We start from the raw sequence: 23,257 nt of genomic DNA, 5'->3' as shown, positions 1-23,257 counted from the left end.
CAGCTAACTATAACAACCCCTAAAAGCTATTTTCTTTCTAGTGAATTTCTAAGGTTTTTTAAATGCTAATTCCTAACTATATCAGGCCTGAAACCTATGGTTTTTTCAGTGAATTTTAAAGGCTTTTTAAATGCTAATTCCTAACTATATCAGGACTGAAACCTATGTTTTTTTCAGTGAATTTCAAAGGTTTTTTAAATGCTAATTCCTAACTATATCAGGCCTGAAACCTATGGTTTTTTCAGTGAATTTCAAAGGTTTTGTAAATGACAATTTTTAATGTATTAATTGTTATACTGATTTTTTTTATACTGATTTACTACATTTTTTAAACTATTTATTTTTAGATATATTTTTTTTATTACATTATAATTACATTATTTTTACATTACAAAATATACTTTCTCAGAATGAATTACTTTAGTTTAAATACTTTGCAAATAGGCAATAGACTTTTAAGTACAGTAGTTACAGTTGTTGCAATGGGCAACACAATTTCAAATAAAATGCAACATTGAGCTCAATGTGAATTTCTAGTCAAATGCAATTAGTTACTTTATGGATTACTTTTCTAACCACAGGACTGGATCCTAGATTCAGTCCTTGCACATCTCCTGTAAACAGTTGAGTAAAAGCGTTTTGGTTACAGTAGTGATTTTTAAGGAATATTATTGTATTTTAAAAGGTGACAGAAATTGTTTCACATAGAATCACCAATGTTATCCTATGGCAGAAAATTCACTCAGCAGGTAAGTAGTGTTATCGATACTTTTTCTTACTCAGTGGTGGATCCTGGATCCAGCACTGGTGAATCTCCTGTAAACAGTTGCAAGAATGTGTTTAAGTCATACAGACGATTTTTTAGGAATATTTTTAGTTTGTGAAAATGGACACTTGGAAACTTTTCTGGTAGGTACGCTTAGAATTACTTTCCAGGGTCAGTGCTGGGCTAAAAGATGCAGCACTGGGTTCTCTCCTGATAACAGGTGAGTAAATCAGAATTCGTAGTTCGGCTGATTTTTGAGGAATATTTGTACGTTTCAAAAATGGACACTTAGAAACTTTTCTGGTGAAAACCACACAATAGATTCCTATGGAAGGAAATACAAGTTACTGGTAAGTACGCTTAGAATTACTTTCCAGGGTCAGTGATGGGCTAAAAGATGCAGCCCTGGGTTCTCTCTTGATAACAGGTGAGTAAATCGGAATTCGTAGTTCGGCTGATTTTTGAGGAATATTTGTACGTTTCGGACACTTCGAAACTTTTCTGGTGAAAACCACACAATAGACTCCTATGGAAGGAAATACAAGTTACTGGTAGGTACGCTTAGAATTACTTTCCAGGGTCAGTGCTGGGCTAAAAGATGCAGCCCTGGGATCTCTCCTGATAACAGGTGAGTAAATCGGAATTCGTAGTTCGGCTGACTTTTGAGGAATATTTGTACGTTTTAAAAATGGACACTTAGAAACTTTTCTGGTGAAAACCACACAATAGATTCCTATGGAAGGAAATACAAGTTACTGGTAAGTACGCTTAGAATTACTTTCCAGGGTCAGTGCTGGGCTAAAAGATGCGGCACTGGGTTCTCTCCTGATAACAGGTGAGTAAATCGGAATTCGTAGTTCGGCTGATTTTTGAGGACTATTTGTACATTTCAAAAATGGACACTTAGAAACTTTTCTGGTGAAAACCACACAATGGATTCCTATGGAAGGAAATACAAGTTACTGGTAAGTACGCTTACAATTACTTTTCAGGGTCAGTGCTGGGCTAAAAGATGCAGCCCTGGGTTCTCTCCTGATAACAGGTGAGTAAATCGGAATTCGTAGTTCGGCTGATATTAGAGGAATATTTGTACAATGTTGAAAGAAGGGGGCGGGGCCTGAGGTGACGTGTGCAAACACGCCCTGTGGCACATTTTAAGTTGGGGAATTAATTCCTCTTCAATGCTGCGGTCCCCTGGGGGCCAACTAGCCCACCAGGTACCTCCAGTATGCGCCAGGGAGCTACGTTGCAGAGAGATGTTCAGAGGTCACACCCCTTTTTACAACACTCTGCAACGCAGCTCCGTGGCGCTTACTGGAGGTACTTGGTGGGCTAGTTGGCCCCTAGGGGACCTCTGGATTGAAGAGGAATTAATTCCCCAACTTAAAACGCGCCACAGGGCGTGTTTGCACACATATCACCTCAGGCCCCGCACCCTACCTTCACCACTGTGCAAACGCGCTCCGTGGCGTGTTTTAAGTTGGGGGATTAAGTCCCCTTGAAACCTGAGGTCCCCTGGCGGCCAACTAGCCCACCAGTTACCTCCAGTATGAGCCAGGGAGCTGCTTGGCAGAGAGGTGTTCAGAGGCCACGCCCCTTTTTACACCTCTCTGCAACGCAGCTCCGTGGCACTTAGTGGAGGTACCTGGTGGGCTAGTTGGCCCCTAGGGGACCTCTGGATTGAAGAGGAATGAATTCCCCAACTTAAAACGCGCCACAGGGCATGTTTGCACACATATCACCTCAGGCCCCGACCCCTACCTTCACCACTGTGCAAACGCGCCCGTGGCACATTTTAAGTTGGGGGATTAAGTCCCCTTGAATCCTGAGGTCCCCTGGCGGCCAAATAGGCCACCAGATACCTCCAGTAAGCGCCACGGAGCTGTGTTGCAGAGAGGTGTAAAAAGGAGCGTGGCCTCGTTACACCTCTCTGCAACGCAGCCCCCTGGTGCATACTGGAGGTTCCTGGTGGGCTAGTTGGCCCCCAGGGACCCCCAGTATTCAAGGGGAATTAGTTCCCCCTCTGCAAACGCGCCAGGGGGTGCGTTTGCAGAGTGGTGTTAGGAGGGGGCGTGGCCTCCGGCCCAATCCCGTCTTTTATCTATTATTTTTTTTAAAGGGGGGCTGTGTAGCCCCCCTTATTTTTCTAATTTATTGGCCCTGGGGACCCCATCCCCCAGGGCCTGCCCCCAATTGTTTTTTTTTTTTTTTTTAAATCGGGAAGGGGGCTGCGTGGCCCCCCTCCCGAGGCCATATTTTGCCCCAGGGACCCCATCCCCCGGGACATGGCCAACTATTTTTTGCTTTTTATGGAGGGGGGCTGGGTAGCCCCCCTCCTCTGGCCACTTTAAGGCCGCAGGGGATGGGGCGGGCCATTGTTTAAACATTTTTTTTTTTAATAAATGGGGACTGTGGGGGGTCCCAATCCACCCACGGTCCCAGCCGGCTCCCCGCTTCCTGCGGGAGCCGGCATTGCTTTTCCACATGGGGAGCAGCTAACATGCTGCTCCCCATGTGGAAAAGCAATCTGCTTTGCTTTATTGCAGCGAGAGCAGGTTTTCCTGCTCTCGCTTCAATGAAGCAAAGCAGTTTGCAATGGCAGGGTGGAAGCCGCGAGGCTCCCGCCCTGCCATTGCAAACAGCAGTGTCCTGGGGTGGGCACCCCGGGACACTGCAGGAGCCAGCCCTGGGGGGTGGCGGTCCCCAGGGCCTGTACCAGGCTCCAGGAGGGGGGCTGCGTGGCCCCCCACACACATATTAAAGTTGCCCCGGGGCAATATTCAGCGGTGGAGCCCGCGCTGATTTTCTTTTTAATTTGTGGCCGAAATTCACGCTGGGTGCGTGAATCTCGGCGATTTTTTTTTTTTAATTCTTTTTTTGGCCCTGGGGGTCCTTGTGGGACCCCCTGAGCAGGCCTAGGGGGTCAGGGTGTTTCTACCCTGCCCCCTTGTCGCGTGTTGCGCCTTTCTTTTTTGGTTTTCTTGTGCCTCGGTTCTACAAGATGCCGTCCAACACTTCCTGATTCAGAGTGTTGGCAGCCAATTAGCATACAGCTCGTGCTCGGGAGGGTGCGGGGAGGTTGCGCGGATCCTCCGAGGCCATATGTACTTTTAACTGTAATTTTCCCAGGAACTACTGAACGGATTTACACCATTTAAGCAAAAGGCATGAGTCTGAACTGAGGACTACCTCTTTGCCAAATTTGGTGTAATTCCGTTCAGCAGTTCGGTCTGTAGCTGCGTCAAAAGGTCCTATGGGAAAATGCATGGAGAAAACGCCTTTTGGGACCCCCCTTTTTTCTCGGCCCCTGCTTGACGAATCACCGTGAAATTTTCAGGACCGGAGCTGGCCAAAAGTTTGGAAAATTTCGCGAAGATTCTTCAATCGGCGCCAACGTTATTCCAAATAGAATGTTGCGGATTTCCTATGGAAAATAGTTCCTAACTATATCTACATACTGGCGACCGCCAGTAGGTAATATATATATATATACATATACATATATATATTCACTGAAAAAACCATAGGTTTCACACATGTTATAGTTAGCAGGACATTTCACTCGTGAAAAACCAATGAAATTCCCCCGTTATAGTTAGTGCAGGCAACTATAACTCACGCGACCGCAATCCTCTGCTGATGACGTCAGATATTACATCACTGATGACATATGTGTTTTTCTGAAAAAAAAATATTTGTAATATATGTATAGCTAAAAATTAATGGAAGAAGACATGGGTAAATGAGTGTCTAAATACAGTGATGTAATATCTGACGTCATCAGCAGAGGATTGCGGTCGCGTGAGTTATAGTTGCCTGCACTAACTATAACGGGGGAATTTCATTGGTTTTTCACGAGTGAAATGTCCTGCTAACCATCACATGTGTGAAACCTATGGTTTTTTCAGTGAATTTGCAAGGTTTTTTAAATGCTAATTCCTAACTATAACGTGTGTGAAACCTATGGTTTTTTCAGTGAATTTCAAAGGTTTTTTAAATGTAATTTTTTTACCTCACAATTTTTTTATTTTTTTTTAATCTCTCCTTTTTGAAAAAATGTTTTTACCGTGCGCGCACGGTACGCGTAGTCGCGGAATCGTTACGCGAAGTTCGCGGAATTTTTTCATTTACGCCGTGCGCGTACGCTACGCGCATTCGCCGATTTTTCGAAAAAAAATTACAATTAATTTTTGCCCTTGGGGGTCCTTCTGGGACCCCCTAACAAAGGCTAGGGGGTCAGGAACTGTCCACCCTGCCCCCTTTTCACGTTATCCACCTTTGTTTTTCACCCCCTCAGAGTGCGAGGCGCCGGTTGACGAATCTTTGTAAAATTTTCAAAATTTATAGCCCGCTCCGGTCAGCTCCTATGCTGAAAGTATCAGGTTGATTCACCAAGCGGGGGTCGAGAAAAAAGGGGGGTCCCAAAACGCGTTTTCGCCATGGTTTTCCCATAGGGAACTTTAGCCCGGACTGCTGAACGCAATTACACCAAATTTGGCAAAAAGGTAGCCCTTGGTTCAGAAAGAGACCTTTTTGTTAAATGGTGTAAATCCGTTCAAGTAGTTCCTGAGAAATTAAAAAAGTAGAGGTCAAAAAATGCATTTCCCATAGGAAACTTTAGACACGGCTACAGCTTGAACTGCTGAACGGAATTACACCAAATTTGGCAAAAAGTTAGTGCTTGGTTTAGCAAGCGAACTTTTCAAAAATGGTGTAAATCCGTTTAGCAGTTGCTGAGAAAAGCAAAAATAAACGTTTCGATATTTAGAGGCACGGAGGATCCGGGCACCCTCCCGACCACGAGCTGTATTCTAATTGGCTGTCAACACTCCAAACCAGGAAGTGTTGGCAGCCATCTTATGCCTCGGTAGAACCAAGGCACAAGAAACCAGGGAAACAAGCGCGTAAAACAAGAAAAGGGGGCAAGGTAGAAGCCCACTAGGCCTGCTTAGGACCCCCAGGGCCAAAAAAAGCATTTTAAAAAAATCAGCGAGCTGCGCGGAGGATCCGCAGATCCGGCCGTGAAAATAATTCCGCGCTTCGTTATTATTTAGCCCCCGGGTGGGCCAAGTCCTGGGTATTCAATAATGTTATTGCGGGGGCCCAGGGAGGCCCCCGCAGCCTCGGGGACTGCCACCCCCCAGGGCTTCTTATTTTTATTGTGTAAGCCCCGGGGACTGCCACCCCCAGGGCTTTTATTAATTATAATCGCAGGGGCACAGGGCCCCCCGCTGCCCCGGGGACCGCCACACCCCAGGGCACCCCATAAGGCCCTGTGGCGCGTTTTAAGTTGGGGAATTAATTCCCCATCAATCCTGAGGGGCCCTGGGTGCCAACTAGCCCACCAGGTACCTCCAGTAAGTGCCACAGGTCTGCGTTGCAGAGAGGTGGCCCAGGCCAGGCCCCTTTTTACACCTCTCTGCAATGCAGTGGAATTGGTGAGAGGTAGACAAAGGCCATGCCCCCTTTCTCCACCACTCTGGAAACACGCCCCCGGCACATTGTAAATTGGGAGATTAAGTCCCCTTGAATCCTGAGGGTCCCTGGGGTCCAACTAGCCCTATAGGTACCTCCAGTAAGCGCCACAGAGCTGCGTTGCAGAGAGGTGTAAAAAGAGGCCTGGCCTGGGCCACCTCTCTGCAACGCAGACCTGTGGAACTTACTGGAGGTACCTGGTGGGCTAGTTGGCCCCCAGGGCCCCTCAGGATTGATGGGGAAATATTCCCCAACTTAAAACGCGCCACAGGGCGTGTTTACACATGTCACCTCAGGCCCCGCCCCCTCCCTTCACCACTCTGCAAAGGCGCCCTGTGGCACGTTTTAAGTTGGGGGATTAAGTCCCCTTGAAACTTCAGGGTCCATGGGGTCCAACTAGCCCACCAGGTACCTCCAGTAGGTGTCACAGAGCTGCATTGCGGAGAGGTGTAAAAAGGGGCCTGGCCTGGGCTACCTCTCTGCAACGCAGCACAGTGGCGCTTACTGGAGGTACCTGGAGGGCTAGTTGGACCCCAGGGACCCTCAGGATTCAAGGGGACTTAATCCCCCAACTTACAATGCGCCGGGGGCGTGTTTCCAGAGTGGTGGAGAAAGGGGGCATGGCCTTTGTCTACCTCTCACCAATTCCACTGTGTGGGGCTTACTGGAGGTAAAAGGTAGGCTAGTTGGCCCCTAAAGGACCCCCAGCATTTCAATCCCCATCCAAGAGCATGCCAGGGAGTGCGTTTGTAGAGTGGTGGGAAAGTGGGCATGGCCTGGTGCGAGTACTTAACAATGCTGCAGTGTGGGACTGACTGGAGGTAATAGTTTGGGAAGTTGGTCCCCAAGGATGTCCTTGGGGCCAACTACCCCTGTTGTTACCTACAGTATGTCCACACAGTTGGTTTGTTACGACGTCTTCAGAGGCCATGGCCCCCTTTCTCTACCACTCTAGCACTCTGCAAACATGCCTCGTGGCAGACTACGGGATGGGGGAGGAAGTCCAATTTAGTCCTGACGGAGTTTGGGGGCCAAGAATCCCTCCTGGAACCTCCTGTAAGTCCTACGCAGTGGAATTCCTGAGCGTGACGCCCAGCACCCTTTCTCCACCACTCTGCAAACGCGACTACTAGTTAAAGTGGCATATTTCTGCTCCTCTGACTTAGAGATAATTTTATCCCCCTGTCCTATTAAGTACTAGGGGCTTACAGAGGAGGTCATGCTAATCACAGGGGTACCCCAACGCATAGTGTTCCTTAGTGTATGTAGGTGGGGGAACAACCTTTACAACGCAACTTTTACAACGCACTACACTTACAACGCATTTTTTACAACGCAAAATCCATTACAACGCATTCCATTACATAGCATGACACTACAACGCATTTTTAAAAACTACCTTTACAACGCATTCCATTACAACGCATACTACCATTACAACGCATAATATTACACTACACTATCCAACACTTACCCTACTGTTGCACCCCCTGGAGTTAGAATAGTAATTTTTACCCCTATACTATCCAACACTTACCCTACTGTCGCACCCCCTGGAGTTAGAATAGTAATTTTTACCCCTATACTATCCAACACTTACCCTACTGTTGCACCCCCTGGAGTTAGAATAGTAATTTTTACCCCTATACTATCCAACACTTACCCTGCTGTCGCACCCCCTGGAGTTAGAATAGTAATTTTTACCCCTATACTATCCAACACTTACCCTACTGTTGCACCCCCTGGAGTTAGAATAGTAATTTTTACCCCTATACTATCCAACACTTACCCTACTGTTGCACCCCCTGGAGTTAGAATAGTAAGTTTTACCCCTATACTATCCAACACTTTCCCTACTGTTGCACCCCCTGGAGTTAGAATAGTAATTTTTACCCCTATACTATCCAACACTTACCCTACTGTTGCACCCCCTGGAGTTAGAATAGTAATTTTTACCCCTATACTATCCAACACTTACCCTACTGTTGCACCCCCTGGAGTTAGAATAGTCATTTTTACCCTTATACTATCCAACACTTACCCTACTGTTGCACCCCCTGGAGTTAGAAAAGTAATTTTTACCCCTATACTATCTAATACTTACCTTAAATGCAATTTAATATTATGCGTTGTAATGGTATGCGTTGTAAAGGTAGTATGCGTTGTAATGGAATGCGTTGTAAAGGTAGTTTTTAAAAATGCGTTGTAGTGTCATGCTATGTAATGGAATGCGTTGTAATGGATTTTGCGTAGTAAAAAATGCGTTGTAAGTGCATGCGTTGTAAAAGTATGCGTTGTAACGACATACATCCATGTAGGTGTTTTCACTGTATTCTAAGTGTCTTTTAGCATAGCACTGGCTCTAGGCCTGGTTAGTCAGAGTCAGTTACCACCAGCACCCATCAGAAAAAGTTGTGGGCACAGGATGATTTTGCAACAAGGCCTCTTTCTGCTTCTCTGTTGGTTCTTTCTGCACATGTCTTGCTTCTTCCTGCACTTTTCTTCATCTTTTTTGACTTCTGTAGCTTCTATTTGCATTTCTTTTGCTTCTTTCTGTGTGTCTTTTCTTCTTTCTTCACATGTCCTACCTCTTTAGGCATAGTTAGAAACTAGCATTTAAAAAACCTTTGAAATTCACTGAAAAAACTATAGGTTTCAGGCACGTTATAGTTAGAAACTAGCATTTAAAAAACCTTTGAAATTCACTGAAAAAACCATAGCTTTCAGGCACGTTATAGTTAGAAATTAGCATTTAAAAAACCTTAGAAATCCACTGAAAAAAACATAGATTTCAAGGGCGTTATAGTTAGTTGGACATTTCACTCATACAAAACCATAGAAATTCCCCCGTTATAGTTAGTTCAGCTTACTATAACTCGTGACCCCGCAATGCACTGCTGATAACGTCACATATTACATCGCTCATGACATGGTCAGTGACATCACTCATGAAATCACTGATGACATCTCAAATGACACCACTTATGACATCATCCAGTGAATGTGTGTTCATCCTTAACTTAGTCAGATGCGTCCACGAGTATTTCCAAACACATTTAAAGACTAAGCGGCGTGAAAGGGAAAGTCGTCACCAACAAAAACAAGCACGCGAGTGGGGCACGCGCGCGCATCACAGCGAGACATCTGTTTTGAATTATCGAACACGCGTCTGGGCACGATCATTCAAAATAGATGGTGCCTGTGCGGGTAACCGCAAGCAATAGGCCGTGGGTTAAGGATTGGCCCTATATGGATGCGGCTTCTGGTCATTAGATCTACATGTATGTGTTTATACGTAGTACGTAACGTATGTTATTTAACATATGGTTACCTATGGTTACGCCGAATAAAGTGGCTTCATATTTGGGATCGTGCAACACTTAATAGCATGCCGCATTTCTTGAGATTTACCCTCCACTATGTTTGTGTGCGCAGTACACCTCATAACAATTTCCATTAATGGGTACTATTTTTTCCGTATTCGGATGCGGGGTCTTATTTCCAACATTCCGCATTTCTTAATGAGGAGCCTTTACTACGGTTACGTGCACAATATGCCGTTTGTGATTGAGCACTGACTACGATCTTCACTACTGGGTATAGCCTTTAATTCAACTGCTGGGCACTGCGGTCACTCTAACTAAATATAGTGCGTGGCATCTATGTGCTTGAATAGGTGATATACACATTTCTTAATATCGACTTGCTAATGGTGCTTTCACCTTTTTAGGTCTGCCTCTCGTATTCAGCCCTCATACCGCCTCCCTCCCGTTCCCACCATGTCTGTTTTCTTCCCTCGTTTCTCGCCCTGCCTTCATCCCTTTTCCACCCGCCCTTCGTTTGACCTCTCTCTGCCATCTCTCCTTCCCCCACCCCCACCACTCCTTTTGTTCTTATGTCAACCATTTAGTCCCCCTCTTCTTGTCTTTTGCTACCCACCTCTCACCTGATCATTTCCACCCTCCTCAAATCCTGCATGCCCTCTTACCCCTCCACAATAACTCTTCCCCAGCTTCATTTTCTCTGCCCCACCCCATCACTATTTTCTACACTTCTCCTCCAACTTCCTTCAGTGGTGCCTCTCCACCCTCCTTCTCTTTTCCACTTTCTTATCTCCCATTCTCTTGTTTAACCCCTCTCCACCACCGACTCTTTCCCCTCCTCTCTCATTCTCTCTCTTCACTTCTCACTCTTATACACTTCTTTCACCTTTGCCTCTCTACCAACCCTCTCTCTCATTTACACTTTAGCTTCTTGCATGTCCTACCCAGGAGGTCCGCCTTCCTCCACCATCCCTTCTCTACCCCGTACTCCGCTTTCCCTCCTCTCCCCCTTTGCCCCCATCTATTCCTCTCTTTTTTTCTAATACCTCAAAAGTTTTCTAATGTATGATGCAACGGCTCTTTCTCATAATATAAACTACCTAATCTTATCTCACTCAGCCCCCGCCCTTCCACACTCTCACCTATTGCAGACTATCATTGGCAAAAATAGAAAAGTCAATGTAATAGCTCCCGTCAGTCATACATATTTTAGGTGTGTTGCAAAGCGCCTAATGTCCTTCTGAGTGCTGATATCTACACATATACGTGTATTTCAGCGTTAACAGTAAACAGTGGCACAGCAAGGAAAATTCCTCCCACGGCAACTGTTTTGGTTGTAAAACAGGCCTGATTGGGGTGCTGTGGGCCCCTCACGGGCCATTACCTCAGGGCCACAGCACCTGCTGCACCAATGAAATCTGCGAATTCGTTCAGTATTATGAATGCGTTCCGTTGCTCTAATGGGGTTTCGTGATCTGGGACTTGCCCTGTTGTGGGTGCAGGGGACTGCTACAGGATACAAGGCTTTAGTGTGGCCATGAGCAGCCAGAACTGGTTGGGACCTGGACTGAGCAGTCATGATGTGTCGGGATAGACGAACCAAAACAACCAATAGAACCGGCAGGAAATAGTTGCCAACATTCCCCCCCCAAAAATAAAAAAATAAACATTTTTATATTCTTTTTTTAATAAGGTTGTTCAGTTATACATATCATCTTAATTATAGAAAAGGTAAGAAAATGCTTACAACACTTTTTACTATAACTTTGCTACACACAATCCACACTTATTTACAACATAGCTTAAACATATTGGCAAAGCCAATAGGTCTAGCTAAACACTTACAAGGTCCCAAGCGCGGAGCTAGCTCTAGATATATATATATATATATATATATAGATATATCCACATCAAGGTACTCAAAGCTTGAAAGAGCCTCACGCAGTGTGTTTTCTTTTCCTCTTTATTGGCAGACTGCGGGGAAGTAACACAGCTAGTTTCAGCATAATACGCCCATTATTGCCATACGCGTTTCAGGAGCCTCGTCCCTTGTTCACTGGCTAGGCATCGTGGAGAACAGGTAGGTGGAAAATGACGCCGCACTCGCAGCTTCTTTATCAGTCCCGCCCTTGTGGGCGTGTTCACGCAGTGCTTTGTGGTCTTTGAAGTTCATGATCCTTTAGTAGGTACCTACACACTCCTCCTACTAATGTCTCTTACCGCAGTGGGTTTGCAGGAAACATCCCATGAGACTGCCTCGCACTATCAACGTCGAGCCAACAGGACACACTGCTCCCTCAGCACCTCGTACATCATCGGTGCTGCGGATCCACTCTGTCAGTCGAGGGGCTCTTTCGCGACCGGAGCAGGCCGCTAACAAATCCACATCAAGGTACTCAAAGCTTGAAAGAGCCTCACGCAGTGTGTTTTCTTTTCCTCTTTATTGGCAGACTGCGGGGAAGTAACACAGCTAGTTTCAGCATAATACGCCCATTATTGCCATACGCGTTTCAGGAGCCTCGTCCCTTGTTCACTGGCTAGGCATCGTGGAGAACAGGTAGGTGGAAAATGACGCCGCACTCGCAGCTTCTTTATCAGTCCCGCCCTTGTGGGCGTGTTCACGCAGTGCTTTGTGGTCTTTGAAGTTCATGATCCTTTAGTAGGTACCTACACACTCCTCCTACTAATGTCTCTTACCGCAGTGGGTTTGCAGGAAACATCCCATGAGACTGCCTCGCACTATCAACGTCGAGCCAACAGGACACACTGCTCCCTCAGCACCTCGTACATCATCGGTGCTGCGGATCCACTCTGTCAGTCGAGGGGCTCTTTCGCGACCGGAGCAGGCCGCTAACAAATCCACATCAAGGTACTCAAAGCTTGAAAGAGCCTCACGCAGTGTGTTTTCTTTTCCTCTTTATTGGCAGACTGCGGGGAAGTAACACAGCTAGTTTCAGCATAATACGCCCATTATTGCCATACGCGTTTCAGGAGCCTCGTCCCTTGTTCACTGGCTAGGCATCGTGGAGAACAGGTAGGTGGAAAATGACGCCGCACTCGCAGCTTCTTTATCAGTCCCGCCCTTGTGGGCGTGTTCACGCAGTGCTTTGTGGTCTTTGAAGTTCATGATCCTTTAGTAGGTACCTACACACTCCTCCTACTAATGTCTCTTACCGCAGTGGGTTTGCAGGAAACATCCCATGAGACTGCCTCGCACTATCAACGTCGAGCCAACAGGACACACTGCTCCGCAGCACCGATGATGTACGAGGTGCTGAGGGAGCAGTGTGTCCTGTTGGCTCGACGTTGATAGTGCGAGGCAGTCTCATGGGATGTTTCCTGCAAACCCACTGCGGTAAGAGACATTAGTAGGAGGAGTGTGTAGGTACCTACTAAAGGATCATGAACTTCAAAGACCACAAAGCACTGCGTGAACACGCCCACAAGGGCGGGACTGATAAAGAAGCTGCGAGTGCGGCGTCATTTTCCACCTACCTGTTCTCCACGATGCCTAGCCAGTGAACAAGGGACGAGGCTCCTGAAACGCGTATGGCAATAATGGGCGTATTATGCTGAAACTAGCTGTGTTACTTCCCCGCAGTCTGCCAATAAAGAGGAAAAGAAAACACACTGCGTGAGGCTCTTTCAAGCTTTGAGTACCTTGATGTGGATTTGTTAGCGGCCTGCTCCGGTCGCGAAAGAGCCCCTCGACTGACAGAGTGGATCCGCAGCACCGATGATGTACGAGGTGCTGAGGGAGCAGTGTGTCCTGTTGGCTCGACGTTGATAGTGCGAGGCAGTCTCATGGGATGTTTCCTGCAAACCCACTGCGGTAAGAGACATTAGTAGGAGGAGTGTGTAGGTACCTACTAAAGGATCATGAACTTCAAAGACCACAAAGCACTGCGTGAACACGCCCACAAGGGCGGGACTGATAAAGAAGCTGCGAGTGCGGCGTCATTTTCCACCTACCTGTTCTCCACGATCCCTAGCCAGTGAACAAGGGACGAGGCTCCTGAAACGCGTATGGCAATAATGGGCGTATTATGCTGAAACTAGCTGTGTTACTTCCCCGCAGTCTGCCAATAAAGAGGAAAAGAAAACACACTGCGTGAGGCTCTTTCAAGCTTTGAGTACCTTGATGTGGATATATATATATATATATATATATATATATATATATTCACTGAAAAAACCATAGGTTTCACACACGTTATAGTTAGCTGGACATTTCTCTCATAAAAAAACATTGAAATTCCCCCGTTATAGTTAGTTCAGCTAACTATAACTCGCGCACCCGCAATCCACTGCTGATGACGTCACATATTACATCACTCATGACATGGTCAGTGACATCACTCATGACATCACTGATGACATCTCAAATGACATCACTGATGTCATCATCCATTGAGTATGTGTTTCTGAACAATTTGAATATGTTTAATATATAGAGGGAAAGGCCTGTTGAAGAATGAGTGAGTGTACAAGTGTGTAAATGTATGATTTTCTTTGGTGCGTAACTGACTCTATAAGTGAGTCATTAAATGTATCTTACTGCAGACTAGTGACTAAACTGTGTGAATGTCTGTATGTTTCTGTCTGTTGGTGTATAAGTGGCTGCATGGTTTTGTGAATAGCTATATGAGTGTCTTTATGGGTTATCGATTGGTTGTCTGAGTATCTGTATGGGTGCCTGAGTGTTACTGTGGGTAGGCTGTGTGTGACTCTGTGCATAGATGTGTGAGTGGGTGATTCTATGGGTGCATGGTTTTAAGAGTGCATCTGTGATGGACTGTATGGTTGAGCGAGTGTATGTATGGGTGTGTTAGGGATTGAATGTATATCTCAGTGGTACATTTGTGACTAACTACATATGTGAAAAGCAGTATATATGTGTGTAAGAGTATATAAGTGGCTAGATGTGAGAATGTGTGATTGTGACAGTGACTGTGTGGATGAGTGTGTGCTTTTGTCAATGATTCTAATAGAGCATAATAATGTGATACTATTTTTGTGAGCAAGGGAACTTGAGAGTGTATAACTGCATAGGTGAGTAAATGGCAGTGTGATTATTTGTATGAATGACTAGGTGTGAGAGTACCTCTATGGATGATTGGTAGTGTGTGAGTGTCTATATAGGTGTGTGTATAAATTCATATGATACTTTTTTATGGAGTGACTGTAACTATGAGTGACTTTACAGGTGAGTATGTGGAGGTGTATGAAGACCTAAAAGTTAATATGTGGGTATGCAGTTAATGGTATTGCATTATTTATGGATATGAGAATGGAACTCTGTAATTTTGAGTTGGTATATCAAAGGTTTTATAAGGGTGTGAGAAGATGTGGTAATTTATCACATTGATGACGTCATTAGAGATGTCCTCAGTGATGTCATTTGAGATGTCATCAGTGATGTCATTAGTGATGTCACTGACCATGTCATGAGTGATGTAATATGTGACGTCATCAGCAGTGGATTGCGGGTGCGCAAGTTATAGTTAGCTGAACTAACTATAACGGGGGAATTTCAATGTTTTTTTACGAGAGAAATGTCCAGCTAACTATAACGTGTGTGAAACCTATGGTTTTTTCAGTGAATTTGCAAGGTTTTTTGAATTCTAATTCCTAACTATAACGTGTGTGAAACCTATGGTTTTTTCATTGAATTTGTTTGTTTTTTTACATCATTTTTTTTCTTTTTCTTTTTTCCTTTAAACACTATTCTACCTATGTATATATTTATTGTTTTTTATGCATTCTTCAATATAGAAATATTCACCTTTTTTAAATAAATGGTTAGATATAGTTGTATAACATAGTTAATATCTTCAACAAACCTTTTTATTTTTTTTATTTTTTATTTTTTTACCGTGCGCGTACGGTAAGCTTACCGTAAGCGCACGCTTCGCTTTATGTACGGTGAGCGTACGTAACATTATACTCCGTGTGCGCATGCTTACGCAATTTGCGTACGCGTCCGTACTTCCTACGCGACGCGTAAGCGCATGCTTCATACGCGCACGCGCGCACGCGCGCACGTTACGCGGAGGTGTACGAGCGTGCCTGTAATGCACATGCGCACGTGCGCATGTCTTTCGTACGCGCATGCGTACTTTTTCCGTACGCGCTCGGTAAGCTTAACGTGCGCATACGGTTGGTCATGTGATCAAGAAACAACACTTTTGATTGGTTTAAACTACTTTCAGTTCCAGAATCTTCCTACACCACACCCATTCCCCTCATTACTGCTTGTGATTCCCTAGGAGAAGGAGCTGAATTGTCTTTGGGATACAATGGCAGAGCAGCAGACCTCTTCTGAGAGTGAGCAGGGCAGCAGCATCATCAGACAGAGAAGGAGGAAACAAAAGAATTCTTTTGTTTGGGAGTATTTCACTTTTCCAGAGGGGCAGAAAAAGGTAAATGCTCCATTAGTCACCTGCTCACTTTGTGAGCGTGTCTTATCTAGAGGTAACCCAAGGAAGAAGTATTCCTTTGGTAATCACACTATGGTGAGACACATTAGGGATGTACATCCCAGGACTTTTGCTCGACATACTGAAGCAAACCCTTCAGTAAGTCACCCGAGCACACCCGCAGAAGCTCAGCTGAGTACATCTTAAGAGCCAACCTTACCTCACAACTTTTTTTAATTATTTTTTTTTTTTACGGTACGCGCATTATTTAAAAAAAAAAAAAATGTTCACCCTACAAGGTCCTTGAGGGAGTACAACGGAAATGAGAAAAGCAGAGAGAGGAGAACACAGCAGATTATCAGAGTCAGAATCTCAGAGCTGTACACCTCTCTCCTCTCACCAGAACCAGTAAATGGCGATGTTTCCCTCTCTTTTTTCACACATATACATGTTAATTACAAATCTCAGTGCTTCCCACATTTTTTCAAATGAAATCACATATTTCTAATGGTTGAAAACTTCAACCCTTTTCCAAATGAACCCTTCCCCCAACTTGACTTCTGCCTGCTACCATAGCAACAGCTCCTGAAACACTGGTGTGAGCAGAGAGGTCAGAAGTTCAGCACACAATGTTTCTATTCCAAAGAGCAAGAGTGCTTCACCTGTCAAACCTAACAGCAAATCCAAATTAATCTTCTGTGGTAACACAATTTTCTGTACCAATACAAAACATGCTTCTAAAAATGTACACATACAGCCTAGTTTTAACTGTAAAATGGTTTGAATCAGCCAATGAGTTCTTTTTATTAAAAAAAAATATGTATGCCTCCATTTTACAACTGTCTTTCATTTCATATTGCCATTCTACTGAAAGACACCTCCTGAGTGCATCCAGGTCTCCTTGAAAGATGTTCACAGTGTGGATTGTAGGTCACAGCTATGTCTTCTGGAGTGAAACGTATGCAGAAAAAAGAGGTATGGTGAGAGACCTTGCTTTGCCAAATGTAGACATTAAATGGATTGGTCAGAGAGGGTTAAAGTGGCACCAATTAATGCCTTTGGTGAAAACCTTTCTACATCTCCCACAGCCTAACCTTATTATTGTGCACTGTGGTGGAAATGACCTAGGCACTTTAACTGGGGTAGGTCTGTAAATGCTTGTTAAGGACACCTTTGTGCAATTAATGTCGCTTTTTCCTCAATCTGCCTTTGTATATTCTAATATATGAGAAAAAGGCAAAAGTGGAACTGGTCCAACCAATTTTGTCCACAGATTGACAAAGCAAGAAAGCACGTCAACAAATCTATTTCTGCTTTCCTCAGAGACTATGGTATGGGTTCTATATACCACAACAACTTGCGTTACAACATGCAAGGCATTTATAGAGGAGACGGTGTACATTTCACTGATGAAGGCAACAGAGTCTTCCTCTTGAACTTTAGACTCTGCATCGGTACTTACTTGTAGGTACCACAAAAAAAACACTTCTTAAACACAACGGCTCTTTTTAGAGCCCCCTAATATCTAAACACTTAAATTTCATTTTTACTTCTATTTTTTTTATTGTTTTTTTTTCTGCCGTGCGCGTACGGTAAGCTTACCGTACGCGCACCCCGCGATTTAAAAAAAAAAAAATTAAATGTATTTTTCATACCTTTGGGACCTCCATGGACCCCCTGACAAACGCTAGGGGGTCTGCAACTCTCTTCGTTGCCCCCTTTTCACGTTCTCCACCTTTGTTTATCAGTGTGAGACACACAAAATGGCGGCCGACACTTCCTGATTTCGACCGATTTGAATGTTTACAGTCATGTAACCACCAATAAGAATTAAGCTCGCGCACGGCAGCGTGCGCGTACGGTAAGCTTACCGTACGCGCTCGGAGCGCGCTTATAGATATATATATTGATTTAAATGCTATTTTCTCAGGAAATACTGAACAGATTTACACCAGACCTGCAAAAGGCACATCCCTGACCTGAGGACTACCTCTCTGCCAAATTTCAAGTAATTCTGTTCAGTCGTTCGGGCTGTAGCTTGGACTAAAGGTCCTATAAAAAAATACATGGGGAAAACACGTTTTGGGACCCCCCTTTTTCTCAGCCCCCGCTTGACGAATCCCCCCGAGACTTTCAGGGTCGGAGCGGAGCGCCCCACCTATTTTGAAAATTTCGCGAGGATTCGTCAACCGGCGCCAAAGTTATTCAAAATAGAATGTTGCGGATTTCCTATGGAAACACGGTCCTAACTATAACTATCTACTGGCGACCGCCATTAGATAATATATATATATATATATATATATATATATATCAGCAAATGCTCGCTCTACGCCTCCATGCCACACCGCTGGAAAAAAGCGAGAAAGGACCCAGATAGGTGCTTGATTAGTTTATTTTGCAAGCATACATTCCACCATGACGCGTTTCGGCAGCTCCTCTGCCTTGATCACATGATATATATATATATCCTTCAACAGCTCGCAAACTCCTTCTCTCCTGCAAGCACGAGCCACACGAATCCAGTTTGGGTAGTATTTAATTTATTAAACGGGCAAAAAAAGACGCGTTTCGAGCACACTAGCTCTTGGTCACTTGACCGTAACTTCCGGGTTCAGTCCATTTAAAGTAAATAAAAGACATAAACAACAGACTTGTAATTACATTGAGTCTCTTAATTCTGTCAAGAGAAATATAAAGAAAAATAAAGAACAATATTCACATAAGTTGCTGCACAATATCGTAAGGTCGGATCAACATAATCTCGATTTTCCTTAAAGCAGAAATTATCTATGCAGTTCAAAGTCACAGTATTCATATTTGAATGGAACGCATAAAAAGTTAGCATTTCTCATTCTACCGTTTTTATCAAACTTATAGTAAGTACACTCAATCAAACACTTTATCCTGAAGAAATATTCTTTCAAATTGCAAAATCCATCAGTTACATTGCTCCAAACTCCCAAAATATTCGGGGTATAGTACCCTATCATAATGAGCTTATTCATAGTAGAAAGAATTAATATAATATATCTATGTGCCTACCCGATTATCCCCACTATGTGTTCACACAAAATCTATAAAGGTAAATGTGCACATATCATTTATCATGGAAATATAATGAATAAGGGTGACCCTTATAACCTGACAATGCAACAACAAAGGAGACGGTGGTTAAAGGGAAGCCACCAGAAACTCCGTGCTCTTATCAGTTAACGGTAACGATAGTGTTTGTAAGCTTCCAGGTCCAATCTAGAGTGAAAAAACAAAAATGGGGCATACAGATTAATACATGTGGCAAATTTAAGAATAAATTGCCAAAATTCATGCTCTAGTTCCAAGATCCGAGGAAAAAGAGACTCGCTTAAGCAATTTGATCAATATCAGGTCGTGAAAGAACAACATCAGATAAAGCAGAATATGCATTCCAATATAGACAATTAGATGAATCCAAAATCCAGACGCTAAGATTACAACAACGCTCATGTGCATGAAGGTGATATCTTAAACGAACATAAGTCAATGCTTTTTCACGTTCTACTTAACAGACAATATAATATAAAGATTCACAGCAATTGAAATAATAAACATAAACTAAACTCCTATAGCAAGGAACCGGAGTTCCTACAAGGTGCGAGGCTGAGGCTACATGGATCAACATAAGTCAATCTAAAGATGAACATGCATCTCTTCATCATTGTTCATCCCAAATGGAGCTACACTTCCAGCTTGTAAAATAAACCTAGATTCTGCTCTGCGCAGGGCCTGAATTCTGTTCCCTCCTCTCGGGTCTTTTGTGATGGTATCAAGGGCAAAGAATTTAGCCTTTGTCCAATCTCCATTGTGTTCAGTATGGAAGTGTCTTGCTGTACTGTAACTGAAGTCCTTATTGGTTATGGCACGCCAATGTTCCAATATTCTCTTTTTCACTGGAAAAGTTGTAGAGCCTATGTACCACTTGCCACATGGGCAAGTGATCACATAGATAACAAAGTCTGTACTGCACTGTATATTCTTACGAATATACCACTTTCTTTTAGTCTTCTCAAGGACTACTTCTTTAACATTTACACTGTGGCTACATGCTTTACACTTCCCACATCGATGGAACCCTCCTATTTTGTCCAACCATGTTGGTTTTAGGTTACTAAAATGACTTTTGACAATCATGTCTTTAATCGAGGTGCCTTTCCTGTAGGTGATTGCTGGGTACGGACCTAGCTTTTCTTTCAGTACCCTGTCTTGGGTAAGGATGTCCCATCTCTTTTTGATGATCTGATGAAATAGATTAGATTGAGAGTTAAAGGTAGTAATTAGCCTGATAGGTGAATCTGTCTCAGATTGTTTTTTCTTAGGTGCTTTGTACAATGCCTCACTTCTCTTGATTAAATCCGCTCTTTTCTCACCTTTTTTAAGCATTGTATAAGGGTATCCTCTAGCTAGAAATCTCTCTGACATTTCCTTTTTGTTTCTTACGTATGATTCCTCAGTGCTACAATTTCTTTTAGCACGGAGGAACTCACCGAAGGGTATGCTCCACCTAAAATTCTGAGGATGACAACTTGTTGCGTGTAGTACCGAGTTTCCCGCAGTACTCTTCCTGAATAAATCTGTCTCCAGTTTGTTGTCTTTCACTGTCAATCTAATGTCCAAGAAATCAACAGTTTCTTGGCTGTGTTGCATCGTGAATTTTAAGTTCAGAGTATTTTCGTTTAGTTCCGACAGGAACACCAACAATTCTTGTTCTCCACCCTCCCACACAAAGAATATGTCGTCGATAAATCTCAGCCAAATACTGATCTTACTCGTCCAATGTTCCATCAATTCACCCCAGAGCACCTGCTTCTCCCACCAGCCGACCAAAAGATTGGCATAGCTTGGAGCGAAGCAGGTGCCCATGGAAGTTCCTTGTATTTGTTTATACAATGTACCATTGAAAGTGAATACATTTTCTACAAGGCACAGCTCAATCATTTGCAATAACATCATTGTATGTTTAGTCAGATGTATACTCCTAGAGCCGAGAAAGTGTTCACACGCTTTAAGTCCATCACTGTGCCTAATACTCGTGTACAGACTTTCCACGTCTAAACATACAAGCCAAAAGTTTCTGTCCCAATGTATGTTCTCAATTTTCTGTAGGAAATCTTTCGTGTCTCTGATATACGATGTTAAGTCTTTTACATACTCAGATAGAAAAAAATCTACATACATAGACACATTCTCAAACAGACTATTGGTCTGCCTGGTGGTTGCGTGGGGTTTTTGTAAACTTTAGGGAGGAGATAGAAAGTCGGTATGGTGGGTGTCTCATTTTTTAAGAATTTCAATTCGTCCCAATTCAAAAGTTTCTCATCTGCCCATTTATCAAGGAGATTGAAGAGCCTATCCTGTAGTTTATTGATATATGATTTGTCAACCTTAGTATAACATGTTACATTATTCAACTGTCTCATGGCTTCCTGAACGTAATTATTTTTGTCCCAGAGGACAATGTTACCTCCCTTGTCGGATGGCTTAATCACAATACTGTTATCGTTTTGTAAGTCCCTTAATGTATCTCTTTGTGCTTTACTAAGATTGGAATCAGGAGTAGATTTATTCAGGAGATGTATGATATCATGGTTTACCATTTCATGAAAGATATCAATATTGTCTTCGGGGGTCTGAGGTCTATATTTTGATTTACCCCTAAATGGTGTAATAATCAACTTTTCTGTCCCTGAACCTACAGTAGACTCAATAACATAATATATATATATATATATGGATCTAGCTCTAGATATAGAAAGATAGATAGATAGATAGGTATAGAATAGATATCCTCAAGGAACGTAGAATTTAGAAGTGAAGAGTAGTGAATCTATATTTCTTCTACATGCGCTTACCTTTGCATTTTGGTCCTCAATATTGTGTTCACAAAATTCGAATTCTTGATATTCATTAGTACAATCACCTGCTGTTGCCTGACTGCAAGGCGAGAGGAGGCACTGTGAAAAAACTTCTTAGGTGGTCAATGTGGTCAAGTGGAAGCCCAGATTGGTGCAAGAATTCCTGACATCGCGTTTTGCAATTCAGACACTCTTTTTCTCTTCCCTTTTAACTCAAAATGTAATGCTTTATGTTTAATTCTTTAAAGTGCCAAATCAGCGCATTGCATGAAATACATCTGGGTATGCCTGATTCACAAGGATTGATGGTGGTAGTGTATGGGGAGGATGATGTTTTAATGAAGAATCTAAAAAGGAGAACCAGAGCATCAACCCCTGGTCAGTGCATTGAGACCATTTGCTGCACGTAGCTTAAAGTCTTTAATCTTTGTCATCCATTAATAATTTCATTCACCCACTCCTCACGCATCCACCTATTCATTCATTTACTGAGCCAAGCAGTCATGTCTCCAGTCTTCATCCATCCATACAATGAATAGCCAAGGTTCTATATTGAATAATGTGGGGTAAAACTCACCGTCTCACTCTACTGGCATTTCTTCAAAAATGTCTCGGGTGGTTGCAGGGGTAACACCCCTTCCCCTGTCCAATTCCCCTTGCTATGGTCAGGCTCGCTTTTGGTTCCCACTCCAGCCCTGGGTGTGACTGCTGCTGCTGCAGACAGATCTGAGGTCAGGGGCACTGTATTCTAAGCTAATTTTGGGTGGTTGGTTAAAGGCGAGTGACACAGAGATCTTTGTGTGCTCAGCAATTTTCTGGGGATAACAATAATGTTAAGGTAAATCTGGTGATTAAAGTGCTTTCTATAGAGATGTGTGTTCTGTCTACTCACAGTTTTGATTCAAGTAGCACAGAGGGCTAATGTGCCTACTGTAAAGCACAATGTGTAACTTCTAGATCTCAGATGTGTATTATCTGTAGATAGCTCAGTGGGTTACTGCTTTTGGCAGAGTGATCGTTCTGCTACTGGCAGTTCTTAGGTTACAAATATAGCACAGTAAGGTCTGAACCAGCAGCAAAGAGTGGCATGCACACTGCAAAGCATAGTTTTAGAAGTTTATGATTTTATCTCATTCTTTCGTTATTCGCAGATTGCTAAAAGGGATCTTTTGAAAATGAATCCACTCTTATTAGAGCAGACAACACCAACTACTGCATTACTTTTTAAATCCTCAATTTGTGTTTCTCCAGAGCAAGCACTCATAACATATAATGTCTGCAAGTATGGCTAATATGTGACTCCTACACTGTGTAGACTTTGTAACCCTCGTTCTCTTATGTAACATTTGCATACATTGATTTACCCTCTTGTATGATTCATCG

The sequence above is a fragment of the Triturus cristatus genome, chromosome 3_1 (genome assembly GCF_964204655.1).
Source record: "Triturus cristatus chromosome 3_1, aTriCri1.1, whole genome shotgun sequence".
Taxonomy (NCBI): Eukaryota; Metazoa; Chordata; class Amphibia; order Caudata; family Salamandridae; genus Triturus; species Triturus cristatus.
The sequence above is the reverse complement of the archived record's forward strand: the minus strand, read 5'-3'. Positions refer to the sequence as shown.